Source organism: Myodes glareolus, chromosome 1, assembly GCF_982192425.1.
Source record: "Myodes glareolus chromosome 1, mMyoGla1.1, whole genome shotgun sequence".
NCBI lineage: Eukaryota > Metazoa > Chordata > Mammalia > Rodentia > Cricetidae > Myodes > Myodes glareolus.
In genome coordinates, this window is record NC_142026.1 from 62886298 (window position 1) to 62900420 (window position 14123).

At 47.3% G+C, this 14123-nt stretch overlaps 1 long non-coding RNA gene across 1 annotated transcript; it reads left to right on the forward strand.

Annotated features, from left to right (window-relative positions):
* Positions 1-4861: 4861 nt before the first annotated feature.
* Positions 4862-9103, forward strand: LOC146896025 (uncharacterized). Its single transcript, XR_015738269.1, has 2 exons — positions 4862-4998; positions 8725-9103. It is a non-coding gene; the product is annotated as an uncharacterized LOC146896025 (long non-coding RNA).
* Positions 9104-14123: the final 5020 nt, after the last annotated feature.

Below are 14123 nucleotides of genomic sequence, written 5' to 3' on the forward strand. Positions count from 1 at the left end.
CTTCATCCTGTGGGACTCGACCTGTGGCTACAGGCAGCAGGGCACATTCCTGCCTCTGCCTCTAAGACTCCATCCTTTGGCTGAAGATGAGAATTCATTCCTGAGGCTGGCTCTAGCCCTTGAGACCTGCCCAGAGACAGAAGACCAGGAGTGCAGAGATATGATGCTCACAGTGTCTCATGGTGGGTGTCTTTCTGCCACCGGAGGTGGGGGAGGGTCTCAATGTTTACTTTCTCCTTTAAATGCTTGTTCCCATGAGGCAAATAAAGCTCCTTTTTGGCCAGTCATTGTCTGCTCACTCCATCCTTAGGAACAGAATTGACCACCTTACAACCTACAAAAGACATCCTCACATTTTAAACAAAGAGTTTAGAAGGTATAGCTTTATCGAAGCATATAAGTTGGGAGCTCGCTGTAAGCAATTCTATCATCAGCAAACTTGGTGCCATTGGATGATGTAGAAAAGTTGGCAGAAACATGAGCAATGCTGGACTTTGTTTCTGAGATGAGAGGTCTCATTTATACCATGCTAGCCGTGAATTTGTTTTATAGCCAAAAATGATCATGAACTGATCCCCAGCTGATCCTCCTGCCTCCACCTGCTGAAATGACAGGTGGGCACCAGCACCAAGTCTATGATGAGCTCGGTATTGATCCTGGGGCTTCACACATGCTGAGCAAGCACTCTACCAACGGAGCTACAGACCCATCCTTAAACCTCTTTTTTAAACAGTCAGTAAATTGACAAATGTACACGGGAGCAAACATTCCAAATATAGGACACATCTCAAATTACAGCAAACTCCAGTTCCGAAGGCGGAAGGTGTACGCCCCGGCACACAGCAGCAGTACCTCTTAAGGGGCTATGCTTTCCCCAACTACAAGGTTCCATTTACCAAGTTTTTCATGGTTTATGTCACTAGTGTCAAGAATAGGCTACATCTGCTCGAGCTGACCCAATGGGTCCCATAGACTGTCTCACCCCCAAACATCCCAGTCTATTTCCAATGCCGTTGGTTGCCTTTCACAACTTGATAGTAAACCCATATTGCTGAAGGCACCACATTCTCATGGTGCAGAAGAACATGGAGCAATCTAGCTGGTTCTCATCTGGAAGCCTCACCCCGACTTACTAGTGCTCACAGTGCTAGAAGGTGCTATGCGTGCTACTGGAGGAGAAGAGCAATCGTCAGTCTCACCCAGATATGAGCCCTGTGAGGCACAGACACAGATGAGAGAAACAGAGAGAAGGTCTGACTGTGACTTGAGATCCCGAGGTGGATGCAGAACAGGCAGAGAAGACAGTAAAGCAGGGATCTGATAACATAGGAACACAGCTGTTAGGAGACATGTCTCCATGGACTCCTGCATCTCTCTGACTGAGGTGGTCACTCTCTCCCTGTCTTGTTCTGCCTTTATCCTTCCCTGTCTGAATGCCTTTTTCTGCCCCTTGGGGCATGATGCTCCCTATTGTCCTTTTCTCTCCCCCCCCATCTCCCACCCATTTCTTCTCTCCTCTGCATCTCTGTTATTCATTAATCCTCTGACCTCAAGGAACTGCGATGTTTGTAGTATAACTGGTGTCTGGCAGGAAGGGGTCTGTCTCCTTTATCATGGTAAACCTGCATCCTGCCCATCTCAGCAGGACTCAGGCCCTAACTCCCCATTGTGGGGCAAATGTGTTAACATTGTTGTCTCTTTCTCTGTTAAAATGACCAACCAACTGCTTGCAGAGGTAAACAAGTCTGTTACTGGTAGTCCTGATTAGGGAGGAGGAGACCAGATAGACAGTGCTGTTTCTGAGTCTAAAAGTCAAAGCTTCCAGACTGGCACACACAAACTCCTCTGTCCCCATGGGCGAGGACCAGCGGTACATGGGACCTTTGCACACTCATGACCTTTGCAAGAGTTCACCATGGAGTTTTATGAACCCACGACCTTGTTCTTACTGGGCATCTCAGATCCTCATTCCACACCCAGAGAGCATAGAGCATGATGGGAAAGAATCACATCCTTTGCACAGAATAATCTGCTTAGTCATCCTCTGACAGAATAGTGTTGCTCCCCGAACTGGACTTGAAAGGTTTTTAAAAGGCAGAAAGAGGACACAGACTTGGGTGGTTAGAGAAGGGGCTTGGTTCTAGGAGGAACTGGCTAGAGGGTGTGAATCTGATTAAATTACAGGATATAAAACCCTCAAAGAATTAATCTTTCAAGTGAGGAAAATACCTAAAGTGCTGCTGTCCTCTGACATTTCTCGGTGGACATAGTAAAGCACAGAGTGACTAACACTCTGCCTCTGGGCCACTGTGGTCCAGGTGTCACACCTGATCAGTCTGACTCAGAGCCTGCTAATGGAGAATGTGAGGCAGACAGACAGACAAAGGACAGTGAGATGTGAGGAGAATAGGTTCTAGGGGCTTCATGGGTGGATAAACACCAAATAGGCAGGGCTAGTGACAATACACTGATATTTTGAGCTGGGGATCCAGCTCAGTTGGGAGAGTGCCTGCTTAGCACACAGGAAGTCCTGGGCTTGATCATCCGCAAGGCATAGCCCAGCCATGGTGGCTACATAGTGAGTGCTGGGCAGCCTGGGCTAATGAGACCCTGTCCCCAAAAAGAGAAGTAACAGACTTCTTAACCTGCAGAGCGAATGCTGCTCATGGGAATTGGAAATAACTCACTGAGATGAGGGAGCAGCCAACAACAGCTCCCCAGATTCAACATCTCAGCTTTTCTTCCACTGATGTGTTCATTCCCACCTCTCCTGTACCTGTTCCATGGGGGCCACTCTAGCAAGTGCTTGTAAGTCATAGGAAAACACTGTTTTTTAAGTCTGACAAACCAGAGTCCATATCACAGTGTGGTTGTTTGTTTTGTTTTGCTGAAGAGACCAAGGTAAGTGTCTACTTAGCTCCAAGTCTTAAATTTTCTCATCTGAAAAATTGAAGGATGCTAATGGTACAGGTGCATCTGATTAAATTACAGGATATAAAACCCTCAAAGAATTAATCTTTCAAGTGAGGAAAATACCTAAAGTTTCCATCATGGGATGGAAACGAGTGCCGGGAAGCACACCACCTGGCATTTTTCTAGGTGCTCAGTAAGCACCTGGTGTCATGGAGAGAAACACAGAGACATGGGAAGCTAAAGACAGCCTGAGAGAGATGCAGGGACAGGGTGAGAGAGCTGGGGACAGGGGAAGAGAGCTGGAGACAGGGGAGATAGCTGGGGACAGAGGGAGAGAGCTGGGGACAGGGGGAGAGAGCTGGGGACAGGGGGAGAGAGCTGGGGACAGGGGTAGAGAGCTGGAACAGAGTGAGGGAGCTGAGGAAAAGGTGAGGGAGCTGAGGAAAAAGAGAGGATGTTTTGTCAACATGTCACCTCTGTGTGTGTGTGTGTGTGTGTGTGTGTGTGTGTGTTGTCCACAGATGCCCAAAGAGGGAAACTTAGCACCTAAAACTGGAGTCTCAGATGGTCTTGAGCCACCAACTGAGTGCTGGGAATCAAATCAGTGTCACCTGCAAGTGTAGCCAGGGCTCCAGGTGGTGGTGTCCCAGGCCTTTAATCCCAGCACATGGGAGGCAGAGACAGGTGAATCTCAGGGAGTTCCAAGCCAACCTGTGTACAAAGTGAGTCCTGTACAGGACAGTCAGGAATGCTACCCAGAGAAATCCTGTTGGGTGGGGGGCAGGGGCGGAGAAGTAGCCAGGGCTTTTAACTGTTGAGCCATCTCTCCACTCCCTGGCTTTAGAGTTTTTAACTGTGATCAGTGATATGCAGTGTTCTCTCTCAATCCTGGGTGAGCCGGCCACAGTTCCCATCAACTACACAATCACGATGCGGCATCAGTGTGTCCTGCCATCGGGTACGTCTTCCACCTCCAATGAGGTTATGGGGCATTGGTTGCCCCATTCTAAGACAAGATACATCTGCAATTCATTGGCTGAGCTGGATAGTCTTAGCTATACTGACCTTGCAAATGGAGGTTGCAGGAACCCTGCTGGGAGAGAGCAGACCTCATAGCCCATGCTCTCACATGCTCTGGCCCTAGGGCTGAGTAGGCCCTAGAGCTTTGGGGACAAATGCCAGGAAGCCACCTCTGTGTGCTGCCCTGGGTAGGCAGCCTTGGTCATCTGTGCCTACTCCTCCTGCAGGGGACCACAGTTCTCTCACTGCTCCACTCCGCTCCATCCTTCATGGTCTGGCCAGTTCCAGGACCTGCTTTATTCCAACCTGAGAAGTTTTGAAAGACCTGGATAAATCCAGATCCCCCTAGAAGGAAAAAATAGAGCCAAAAATCTAAGCAGGGAGGGAAGAATCAGAAGTCTAGGATTAGCCGGTTCAGTTTCAGGAACTAGCTGAAGATAAAGTTAGATTGTAATCTTGAGAATAATCTTGAGAAACAGGGAGTTGCCCCCTTGTGATTATCATTGGTATTTTGGAATTTTCTATGAGGCCCTCCCTACCCCTTTGGTTTACTGGGCTGTGGTTTCTTCCCTTTAAAACCCCTTCTCCCAGTTACTTGAGGTCGAACTCTTCCCCTGTGTGAGTTATGAGTCTCGGCCCCAGTGGACTAACTAGTTCCCATCTTCCCGTCGATTAAACCTCATGTGATTGCAGCAAGGGTGGTCTCTCGTGAGTTAATGCAGGGGCAGGGGGGGAGGTTGTGTTATCCTGAGACTTGAGTAAGAGTCTTCCCATATCGGGGGTCTTTCATTTTCTAGATACAAGTGGAGCTTTTAAGAGGAGCCCTGCCTTCCTGTCCTTCTCTGGGCAGTGTCCATGCTGTGTGTCTCTGGGGAGAATGCCAACCCTCTCTGTTCTTCCTCAACATAAGCCAGTTCCTATCTTCTGACAGATGGTACAGCTGGGCTCAGGAGACTAGAGGAAAGGGAAATCCAGATCTGTTCCAGTCACACTTGTTCCTGAGCATGCCGAATTCATTCAGGAGCTGCAAATCATGCCAGGCAATGGAAACACCCAAAGGTGTCGGTGAGAACAGTATCCATTTGCTTTTTTAAAAAATCTAAATGCAAGCATGTTCTAAACATTCTAAATGAAAGCCCACCTAATCCAAAATAGTTTTTTCATAATCACTTTTTGTTATAGTTATGTAAAACTTCTACAGCAAAGTAAACATTGGGAAATAGTTTAACCTTAACGACTGTGAAATGGAAACACTTGTTTAAAAAAAAGAAAGAAAAAGAGAAGAAATGAGGGGCTGCAGAGGTGGTTCATTTGTTAAGAGCACTGGCTTATCTTCCTGAGGACCGGGTTTGATTGTCCCCATATAATAACTAAAAATTATCTGTAATGCTGCTGACCAAACAGCCCTCAGAAGCTCAAGAACCAAAGAGGAGGTGTGGAGTCAGCAATGGGTCACACAACAGACTTTTTCTAGAGGGAGTAAAACGTGATTCTCTGGGGCATGTGAAAAAGTGAAACACACACATACATACATGCACGAACACACACACACATACACACACACACAGGCACACACATCTCCAGCATGTCAGGGTCTCTCATGTCTTTTTCTCCTACAGCTTATACACCCCAGAAGCATCTTTCAAGCAGTATAAAAATCACTATGTGGATACTTTCTATTTTTCAGGTGAAGGACTGCAATGAGTACAAGTAAAAATCAGAGCGGTTCTCATTTCTCTTACATGATTAAAAATTTCACGGATTACATGTGAAAAACAAGCAGGATGGTGGTGGTGCACACCTTTAATCCCAGCACACGAGAGGCAAAGGCAGGGGGATCTCTGTGAGTTTGAGTCCAGCCTGGTCTACAGAGTGAGTTCCAGGACAGTCAAGGCTACACAGAGAAACCCTGTCACAGAAAAGAAGAGAAGAGAAAAGAAAATCATTTACATATGTTCCTATCTAAGCAATTTGTTATAGATTAACAGAGTTTAATCAAGCAAGGAATTTTTCTCAGCCAGTTCTTTTACTGGCAGTCTGAATTTTAGGGTTACAAAGAAAGGATCAATCATTTTATTATTTATCTCAAAAGGTAATTTAAAAAAAATCTTAAAAAGAAACACAAATCTAGACTTTTGTATATGAATACAATCACTTCTACTTTAAATCCTGAGGGTGCATACCCATCCAAGAAGAGTTTTTCATTAAATCATATTAGAAATCTGAGGACAAAAATGGGTACAAGGAATTGATCATCACCTTTGATCATGAACCCATCCTAACAAGAAAGGCACATGACCAGCAATAGCCAGGCTGCCACTGTTTTTGTTCCCTGACCTCAGTGAGTCTCTTGTTTAACTAACAAAAGTGTGCATTTCTAAACTTGAAATTGTTCCCCAAGAATTTCAACCTCAAAGCCATTAACAAAAACATCTCAGCCTAATCTTACTAACAATCTACATCCCTAAATTCTTTCTAAGGTGGTGGTTGATTTTTATCTGCTGCATTAGCAATGCTTTGAGAAAGGCAATCACTATTAGTGCAAGTGCCAGTAACATTGCCCAATGAGGGGCTAGAAACACCCTATGAGCTTTCATACAACTCATAGTTTATGAGGGACATGGCTGTTGGCATACACCCAAAGTGGGCCAGTATCTTAAAGGCTGTTGGCTAAAGGAGTCCCCACAGCACATGGTGACCAACCGTGAGGGCAACAAACAGAGCTATGCTCAATAGCAGTTTGAGGTCCTCAGGACACACAGTCCTCAGACTCTGTCTCTCTAAGGCTCACCCAGCCTGTTTATGCTGACCCCCAGATTGCAGTCCAGGCATTCCAGAGCTGCTTGCTGTTCCTCTCTCATGGCTTCCTGACACTGCAACCCCAGGTTCAAGAGATCTGACACTCTCTTCTGACCTCCAAAGGACAGGAACATAGTACAGGTAAAAAGAACACAACATAAATGCAGGAATACACTCAAATGCAAAAAATATTTTCTCAAAGTCAAAAGCCAGGAGTCGTGGTACACACCTGTAGTCACAGCCCTTGAGAGACTGAAGAATCGCTGCAAGTTTATGACCAGTCTGGGCTACAAAACAAAAACCTGTCTCAAAATTACAAAATAAAAACAAAAGCACAGAGAAGGGGATGATGTAGCTCTGAAGTAGCCCCCTAGTGGGGGGCTAGGGTGTGGTTCAGTGGTAGAGCCCCTGCCTAGAATCCCCCAGTGAGGGCCTGAGGTGTAGCTCAGGGGTAGAGCACCTGCCTAGAATCCCCCAGTGAGGGCTGGGGGTGTGGCTCAGTGGTAGAGTCCCTGCCTAGAATCCCTCAGTGAGGGGCTGGGGGTGTGACTCGGTGGTAGAGGCCCTGCCTAGAATCCCCCAGTGAGGGGTTGGGGGTGTGGCTCAGTGGTAGAGCCCCTGCCTAGGATGTGTGAAGCTGTGGGTTCAATCCTCACTACTGATTTTTTAAGAAGAATGAGAATACAAAATGAAAGGACAAGCTCTCTCCTGAGGATAAGGTCTACAACCTAGTGACAAATATTATTTGCAGTTTCATTTGTATCCTTCTTAATCTTAAGTAAATAGGTATGCATGTTTACATGTGTTGGGTACATGAATCTGTACATATGAACGTGATATGGAGGCCACAGGTTGACTTCAGGTGTCTTCCTTAACTACTTCTCACCTGATCGGGTGCCACACTTGTCACAACGAGAGCCATTACCAGATGCTAACACCATGCTCCTGGACTCCCCAAACATAATCCAATAACTTCTGGTACGTTATTCAGTCTGTGACAGCCTGTTATGGCAACATGAAACAAACTAAGTCTAATTTTTTTAAAGCAGGGTCTCACTATGTAGCCCAGACTTGCCTCCAATTCATGAGCCTGTTGCCTCAGCCTCCAAGATGCTGGGATTATAAACACACACTACCAAACCCTGCTTAAGCCAGCCTCAAACTAAAGCAGCCATCCAACACTGGCACAAAAGCCACATCTGCTCTGTTCCCAACCACACATTCATATCATTGTCTTATCTGGAGCTGATCAGATCTTCCTCCACCCTGACCTGTCTCTGTGTCCCTCCATCTCTGAGCTCTGTCTCTTCCACCATCTCTATTCCTCAACTATCCCTGTCTCGGTCTCTAATATATATTCATATATATGTATTCTCATACACATACACACACACACACACACACACACACACACACACACACACACACACGTATATCGTGGGGAGCCATGAACACACAGCCATACACCCTAGATAGATAGAGCCACTAGCAACAGATCAAAGAAACAATTCCACCTAGTTTAGCTTGGTGAACCTATGAGTTTATCGGGGTGACTTACAGGCAGATAGACAAGTTATTGATAGCAGCGTGGATAACAACTTGAGCACTAAAAAGTCAACCCCAGCATTGACTCAGTGAAGTCACACCACTGGAGCTCTACACTGGCTGCAGGCAGCTCCATGAAGAGTCCCCTCTGGCAGCAACTGTTTGCTGCTTCTATAACTTTGGCTTGGAGCTTTGTGACTCTGACAACTTTTGGAGCATCTTGGGCATAGTAAGTTTCAGTAGCTTTGGGCATCGTCCTCCTATAAATCTTCCTCCTGGAGCATTTGAATTCATAGAGAAATGTTATTCAGCAAGTTCCACCTTTTTCTGTGACCCCCTCCTTCTCAACTGCCCCTCAGTCTCCTCGGATCCCTACTTCCATGGTCAGCAGAGAACTGAGCATGTCCTAAAGAGTCTCTGTCCCCTGTCTATCTCTTTCCCTCACAGACACGTTGTGGCACTTCTCACCCTCCTCTTTGCTGCCTCCTGGGACCCTGGATCTACAGCCCCACTGTGGTGGTTTGAAAGAAAATGGCCCCCAAAAGGAGTGCCACTATTAGAAGGTGTGGCCTTGTTGGAGTGGGTGTGGCCTTGGTAGAGGAAGTGAGTCACTATAGGGGTGGGTTTTGAGGTCTCTTTTGCTCAAACTAAGCTGAGTATTACAGTTCAAATCACTTCCTTTGATCCACTTTTTGTGGGTCAAAACACAGGACTCTCAGCTTCTTCTCCAGCACCTTGCCTGCCTGAACACCACCATGTCACACCGTAATAATGGACTAAACCTCTAAAAATGTAAACCACCCCAATTAAACGTTTTCCTTTATAAGAGTCGCTGTGGCCATGGTGTCTCTTCATAGCAACAGAACCTCTACAAGCCATCTATCATTGAAGTTCATTCTGCAGGTCAGGGAGACCCAAGCCAACCTCCCATGCTAACGTCAACCACCATCTGGCTATGGCCTGGTTGTCCCTCTGTGACCCAGCTGTAGCACAAAGGCTGCAAAGGAGCTGCGTCCTGTTTTCATAGGTGACATCTGGGGACAGGTCCTTCCCTCCCACATCCACTGGCTATGACAGAATACGACCCCAGCAGAGCCACATAAGGCACCAGCCATTTGTCTTTTTACATAGACAAGCGATCTCCTGTTGGGAACAGATCACTGGTAAAAGAACCAAGATGACCGAGTGCTAGGCACAGCTGTCTGAATGAGATCAACTCCATACAGAGGGAATAAGAGATGCAAAAACCCAGCCCCATTGATTGAGTTTGGAGAGAGCCAGAGGGTCAGGTTTGCTAGTACAAAGTGAATGTGCCTGGGCGCCAGGGCAATGAAGAATGGATTGGTCATAGAGACTGGAGCATGGCAAATTATGAGTAGAGAAGAGATTTGACTGAATATGGGTTTTGGTTTAGGGTGCTAGGCATCGAACCCAGGGCCTCATGAAGTTCAGTAGGTGCCACTGAGCTACGCGCCCATACCTGATTTGTGCTTGTTCTGGTTAGAGTTTTTCCTTTTGTGGTGGCGGGGGTTTGGGGGAGACACAGCTGTTGAGGTAGCCTCTCATACAACCTAGTCTTATCCTCAAACTCAGTCTGTAACAGAGAATGACCTTGGACTCCTGATCACACTTCCTCCACTTCCCAAGCTCTAGAACCAAAGGCAGAAGTCACCACATCTAGTTCACACCATGCTGGAGATGAAACCTGGGCTTTAGGCTTCCTGGACAAGCACTGCTGAAAACTGAGTTACATCCCTAGTGCAGTTACTTTGTTTTGAAAGACTCCCGTGGGCGTCTTCCCTCGGGAAAGACCCCATGCCCAAAGATCAGTCGAAAACACGCAGCCGGATGCAAACAGCAGGAGGTTTATTGGTGGATACACAGGTACCTGGGCGACAAGTCTCTCGGAGGACTTGCGCGCCCCAAGTTGGGGTTGAGGGGTTTTTATAGGAGAGCAAAAAGCGAGGTTTACAGAAGCGAGATGCAGGTTAGTAAATTCTTAACCTAAATAACAATGAGGGGATTATTCAGCGGTTTACTGTTTCTCTTATCCTGCCCCCCTTCCTTGGCTGGCGACTAGATGTCTGATTGCACAGCCCCTGACTCGTGGGAGCCCCGCTTTATACATGACTCAGGCCTCGCAATCCTCTCTTTGTTTCTATGGCCAGTCCATAAACCCCTATCTCACCGCCAGATAAGGCTGCCTGGCTCTAACTTTAAGTATCTCTGCTCAGCATTCCAGAGACCCGGAATTCCGGAGGTCTTGAAGGCCCTTAATTTCTTGATTAAGCTGGTTATCTACAACCCTCTGCAAAAATGTTATAATTGTGGTTAAAACGGGTTGGGGTCCTTCATTCCCCCATTTTATGTTTTATCATGGAGTAAAACCTTTTACTCAAGTATTTATAGGATCTCTTTTTCGCTTTGGCTCAATTTTTGGTACTGGCTGGTTAAGACCAGGGTTTGAATGACTGAAAGTCTGTCCTTAATAAATTGAATCAACCGATTTACAATGCAAGGGCCAACCGTAAGAATTAACATCAACAGGATTATAGGTCCCATTAGGGAAGAGATTAAGGTAGTGAACCATGGGGATCGGTTCCAAAGCCCCTCATACCATGTCTGTTGTGCTTCAAATTCTTTTTTACGCTTTTCTAGCCTTTCTTTTAATTTATCTAAAGTTTCAGTCACCACCCCGGTATTATCAGTATAAAAACAACATTCTTCTCTTAAGGCTGCGCAAAGTCCTCCTTCGTTTAGAAAGAGCAAATCTAGTCCTCTCCGGTTTTGCAGCACCACCTCGGATAAGGAAGCTAATGACTCCGTCAGGGCTCTAACCGACTTTTCAAGGGCCCTCAAATCCTCATTCATAGCTTGATGTAAAAGCATATATTGGTCCGTGCGCACCAGGGCGGCGGTCCCAGTGCCTATCCCTGCCGCAAACCCCCCCCCCCCCCCGCCCCTAAGAGCACGGCCAGGGTCAAAATAACAGCCTCCCGTTTCTCCCTTTGGGGTAAGTACCCATAATATTGGAGGACGGTCTCATCCGAGTTGTATGTGATGCGTGGCCAAATTTGTACCAAAACGCAATATTCATGAGTCTGGTTGAACACTGCTGCCAAAACACAGGGAGTCAGGCCAAAGCCCAAAGGGTCCCCTCTGGTGGAACTAAATAATAGTCCCCCTTGATGACGGCCATGGTTGAAGTGCAAAAGGGCTGACTAGACACAGCTCCTATGCAAGATCCGGTGCCTGTCACCTGAGTAAGGGTTAGGTGGTGACCCATGCCCTGGCAGGCGGGGGGTGGCGAAGTGACATTGCTATAGTTACCCCAGAGGGCTATCCCTTCATAGTATGGGGGACTTGGGTTAAGACAGAGCCAGCAGTTGTTGGCCCGATTTGGATCTGAGTGATTTAAGGCCTGGTAAGCCCCCTTAATGAGACCTAAAAGATGATCTCCCGTCCCTCTTTCCAGCTTAATTGCGGCTGCTGGGAGAATGGGGGTGGGAGTTAAGCCATGGGTCCTAGGTGGACTGGGCATAACAGGTAGTGCATTGTGATTAATTGATAGTCCCTTATATTCCTGTACAGATGGAAGCCGTTGTTCTGCCAAAACTTGATTAGGGCCGACTGGTATGGCCGCTGTCTTTACCTTAAGTTGTATTTTGAATATCACCCCTTTATCTGTCCCTGACATATGCCAGCGTAGTCCCCAGGTATAACCTTTCTGCCATTCCAGGGCTTGTTTACCCTTGTCAGTGAATGTAATGTTAAGGGGCAGCGAAGTGGTTCCTGCCCCATTTTTAACCCAGCCTCTCTTGACAATAATTTTGTCCCAGGAGGAGGAGGGATTCCAGTAGGCATCCCCAGTGGTTTCACATGTCCATTGAGCACAGAAGTATTGTTCATATCCGCCACAAGCATATGCTTTGCCTCTGCTTCTATCATCCCTTGGACATACATAGAAATCTAATGAAGCCAGCCTATCCTTAGCCCCACTGTCCCTGCATCCGGGGGAAGTCTGTATGGGTCCTCCTGATGAGCTAACCCCCATGGCCGCACGCCTAGCGCGTGGTAGGTTGTCCTCAGAGTTGGTAGGATCCTCGATGGGAACATCCCAGGTGTCTAAACCAGCTGCTAATTGGCAAAAGTCTGGGGTTAGGGGCGGCCACCAGGTGTTGAGGGCATGTTGGCCAGTTTTCTTCCAGACTATTTCCCCAGTCTGGGAAATAATCTGCCAAGTTAAGGAGTAAATTGTGTGGGGGCTCCCATTATGAGCCCCCCCTGGATCCGGAGATCAACATTGGAAAAACTAATACCCATAACATTATTCCCGAACCAGTCTTATCTTTAGGGGGTTTTGGGAGCGTTGGACCTTCCATCCTTTCTTTTGGCAAGTCGTTTGTTCTCCTGGGCTGGCGGCTTTCACGTGTGAGGCGTGGATCCAAGCAGCAATTCCGTCCACCTTAAGTGCCGTTGGGGTGGTCAGGAGAACAGTAAACGGTCCTTTCCAGCGCGGTTCCAGGTTCTTGGTCTGATGTCTATGGACCCACACAGTATCTCCAATCTGGTATTGATGAGGCACCGCCGGCTGGCTGAGGCTGTCTTGGTAGGCTGCTGCCAGGGGTTTCCAGACCTCTTGTTGTACCAGCTGCGGGGCCTGTAAATGGGCTTGTAGAGAAGGGGAGTTAGCATAGTCTGCAATGTCCGTATCGAAGAAATGTACGGCTGGGGGCGGTGCCCCATATAATATTTCAAATGGGGTAAGGCCATGTGGCCCCGGAGTGTTCCTGGCCCGATATAGAGCTAGGGGTAGGAGCAGCACCCAATCCTTTGTGCCAGTTGCGAGCGCTAATTTAGACAAAGTCTCCTTAATAGTTCTGTTCATACGCTCTACCTGTCCTGAACTCTGGGGTCTATAAGCACAATGTAATTTCCAATCAATCCCCAGTAACTTGGCCACCAACTGACTTACCTGGGAGACGAAGGCTGGCCCATTATCAGATCCCAATACCTTTGGCATCCCGTATCGGGGAAAAATTTCTTCCAGTAACTTCTTGGCAACCATCCTGGCTGTTTCATGCTTGGTGGGATAGGTCTCTACCCATCCTGAAAAGGTGTCTATAAAAACCAGCAAGTATCTGTACCTATACAACCCAGGTTTAATTTCGGTGAAGTCTATTTCCCAGTGGATGCCAGGCCGGTGTCCTCGGAGACGCACCCCTTGGAGAGTTTTCGAGTGGCCTGTATTAACTTGGGCACAGGCCCTGCAATTGTCTATTGTCCGTTGGAGTGCCCTATCCCTGTTCAGGAGGAATTGTCCAGTCTCCATTCTGTCTAGGAGGATTTTCATTTTCTTTGTACCCAAATGGGTCAATTTATGTAAGTAGTCTATAAGTTCATGGGTTATTTTTATGGGCACTGCTATTTTTCCCCGATAAATCCATCGTTTATTCGCTGAGTCGTATTCTGCCCCCAATTTTTGGAGTAGGTGTATGTCCTCTTTATCATAGGCCCAGTCTATTGTGGGTTGGATGGGCTCGGACACTAGGGGGAGAATTTGTGGTCCCAAGGCAGCCTCTCGGGCAGCTTCATCCGCCCGCCAATTTCCTCTGGCCTCGGCGCGATCTCCTCTTTGATGTCCGGGACAGTGCATAATGCTCAGTCTTTTGGGGAGAAATAAGGCCTCTAATAGAGCAAGGATCTCTGCTTTATTTTTAATTTCCTTGCCTTCTGAGGTTAAGAGCCCTCATCTCCGGTATATTTCCCCGTGTATGTGTGCAGTGGCGAAAGCATACCGACTATCAGTATAAACATTCAGCTTCTTACCTTCTGCCAATCTAAGG